General features: G+C 35.2%; 1 pseudogene; it reads right to left on the bottom strand.

Moving 5' to 3' along the window:
* Window positions 1–618: 618 nt before the first annotated feature.
* Window positions 619–2,233, bottom strand: LOC148282634 (uncharacterized; annotated as a pseudogene).
* Between the last annotated feature and the right edge of the window lie 1,350 nt (window positions 2,234–3,583).

Below are 3,583 nucleotides of genomic sequence, written 5' to 3'. Positions count from 1 at the left end.
TTTTGTTCATTAGACAAGTATAATATGGAACCCGAGAAACTAACAGCCTTTACTGTATCGCTATCATCGACAATTTATGAAAATGTCAACATTATCACTATCATTTCTCCACCCGCATCCTGTGGCACATGGGGCAGTATATTGGTACTCTAATTGCAGCGAATCTTAATCATTTGATACGTGAAGATAAGATAATTAGTTCCACGCTTCAGATTCAGTGCAGGGACTACGAATGCTAGAAATCGAACCCAAGACCTTCGGCATGGTAGGCAAACGCTCCAACAATAAGTCCACAAGACGGATTTATTTCCATTTAATTTCCTTTTCAGAATTTTTGCATCAAGTGGAAAACACTCGTCCGGGGTTCTGGTTCTATTTCACAAAAAGAACTGTATTTTTTATTCCGACTGGACACGGAAATAATATTTATTTACTTACGGACTTATTTAGTCCATTCAACTATGGCAAACACATTTTTTTATAATACATTAAGTAAAGTAATAATAAATAAAATACAACCAAAGAAAATTAAAGCCAGGACAAAAAATTAAATAATAACTACCTCAATACAATATTTGGATATCTTAGTGATTGCTTAAATCCCAAAAAAAAATATGTTTACTCCATGTCCGCATCCCGCAGATAAGACGTTAAGGACCGCGAGAGCCTGATGCCTTGTGAAGTGGGCAAGGGAGCCGAACGTACTACGTGGTCCAGCCAGCCGTATCGCCCACGCTTGATGACGTTGTCACCGACGTTGGCTTATTTCAAAATTCCTTACGAAGTCAAACCTCCGCATTCCCAGTATTCTTCTAAAACACCCTCAAAACTAAAATATTGGCGTCATGGGTCTTAGTGTCTTATCACGATTCGCATTCGTAGACGAGAATACGCGCTATGCAAGCATTGTATAGGCGAAATCTGGATTTCACTGCAATAGCTATATTATACAATAACATAATTTTACAGTGCCCCAAAAGAAGAATGCCCCAATTGAAGCCGTGCGGCGACTATTATAACATTAATATTACGATTCATTTTCACAGTTGCGGCGTGTATAAAAGCTTGAGGCTAATGACATTTTAAATGTCAGAATTCAACCTTGATCCACTGGTATTATTAATGATGGGGTAGAGGCGCAAATTTAAAAACAATATGACGAACACGTTTTGTCATTTAGTAAGAGACGGGGACGCTGTTCTGTTAACGGTGTTTGTGTATTCAGTCGGTCATTGGCAGTGAGCGGGGGTCCACGAATGTAAGATGACCGGCGTATTTATGATTTTTTATTTATTTTGGCATAACAAAGTAATTATGAAAAAATTATTATAACTCTAAGTTATTTTTGATAATATGATCACAGTGGATGATCGAAGTTATACAGGACATACTACAGTCACTATCACTTTCTGAACCTGACGTATAGGAATCTGTATCGCTATAACTCGCGGTCGACATGATAAAATTGTCAATTTCTATAACTTGTAGTGCATCGTATTTGAAATATTCATCTTCTACATTTTCCACATGCTTCCATCGAATACGCCAATCTTCGGGTGTTATAGGTACTTGCGAGAGCAGCTTCGGTTAAATTGATGATTTTTTTTTTATCTTGCTCAACGTTTTTTTCCGCAACGCGTCTTTTTACTAAGCTTTTAATTGTTTCTATGGGGTTGAGTTCGCAGTTGTATGGCGGCAGTTTTACAACTTATTGACCATGTTCTTCTAGTAATTGATTTATCGCAAAAATTAGTGGCCCTTTGTTTTTTTATTAGGTCATATTGACAAGGTTAAGTCCATTGTTTCAAAAAAGTCACTCCCTTTCTATTTAGCCATTCTTGCATCTCAGATTTACAATTAGCCATCGTTGGGGCTCTATTTAACTGAGTGCAATGATATGGAGCATTATCCACGATAGACCCACAAGGTAAGTTAGGAAATACTTTCTCCCGCATCAATTTGAAAAAAATGATTTAGTTCATATCGTCATGATAATCTGAAGACTTGACTTACAAATTAATAAATAATTTTCAACGAATCCATCTTTCGAACCTGCGTGGGTGATTATTCAACGGTTACCTGCGGATTCAGAAACCAAAAGACCTTGTTCTTGATCGCTCTGCCAACATTTTTTTGCATTATGTGTGGAGTAAATATATGTTTTATCCATAAAAACAACAGGCCACTTATCCTAAAATCTATTTTTCCTCAGAGTTTCTATACATGGAATCATTTCTCTAGAATACCGCAGAGTGTGTGCGGACCAACTACTGCTTTACACAATTATGACAGAAATGGTTGACTGTACAGAGCTGCTTAATAACAATACATGTGCCAGCCAGGATTTGTAGACGGTAACACCTGTTTCATGTACCAATAAGTAAAACATCGTGGGTTAAAAATGCTTTTTTTCGTAGGACTTTTTCAGTGTACAATACAAAATTTAAAGACATAGACTACACAAACATCAGTCTGTCAGATTTTAAATTTACACTAAAAATGCATTATGTAACCTAGTAGACATTATAATAATAAATATGTACATCTCCCTTAACCTCCTTATCCTCTCTTCAAGCATTCTTGTCATAATCCCGCCCAATTTACAGTAACTTAATGTTCTTAAAATAAATATTTAAAAAATTATTTGATTATTGAGTACATGAAAATAACATTTTTTTATGTATAAATTATATGTATTTATTTGATATGTAATATATTTTCTTTACTAACATTGTATACTATGTGGAAATTTGTTATTAGTTCTGAGTTTATTACTATATCTGTTTGTTTACTAAATATGTATGTAGAACTGTTGGTTTCCCAAATAAAATCAAACAAAATATGTTGAGCGCAATGCTGTGCTATATCATAGCGTTTCATTAACACTTTTCGTTTAGATCTACAATTTCTAAAACGAAAACCAATTCTTCGTAATATTCTTCGCAACGTCGTATTACTGCCTTGGAAATTTATATTAGCATTTAATTACATTTGTGACTTGTTGACAGTTGGCAATTCTTTTTTCAAAATACGAAAGTGATGTAATTTCTGGCGAATAACACTTGAATCAAAATCGACCAGATTTTTTTTTGGTGAGTTCGTTTCTTTCCAGGAGTAACAATATTTCAAGAGGTGTTCGCAGCTTCTCCTCCCTCCTTGATTTTCTTGAAACGGTGTTTTCAGAAACGCCAGTAATAAAAAATAATGTTTACGTAGGATAAGTAACAAAAATCCGGGAACATTGGACATAAATCCTTTATATTTACTTACAATTAGCTGAAAATGCTTAAAATTGACCAGTAATGGGGCTCGAATCTAAGACTTCCCGTATAGAAGTTCGCGGCACTACCAACTGCACTGCGAACGACTAAAATATGTCATTTCGATGACAATATTTTTTCATAGAAATGTGTTTTTAATCATCATCGTTTCCTTTCCGCACCTAATGGTGCATAAAGCACTGCAATGGTACACCAATCGCAGCGTATCCTGATCATTTTTGTTACATGAAGGTGAGATGATCAGTCTTATGCTTCAGGTACCAGTCCAGCAGTCCAGGTATTATGAAATATTATAGTGTAAA

Source organism: Micrasema longulum, unplaced genomic scaffold (genome assembly GCF_059751315.1).
Source record: "Micrasema longulum isolate JH-2025_06_02 unplaced genomic scaffold, ASM5975131v1 h1tg000308l, whole genome shotgun sequence".
Classification (NCBI taxonomy): domain Eukaryota; kingdom Metazoa; phylum Arthropoda; class Insecta; order Trichoptera; family Brachycentridae; genus Micrasema; species Micrasema longulum.
This window is presented reverse-complemented; position numbering and strand designations above follow the sequence as displayed.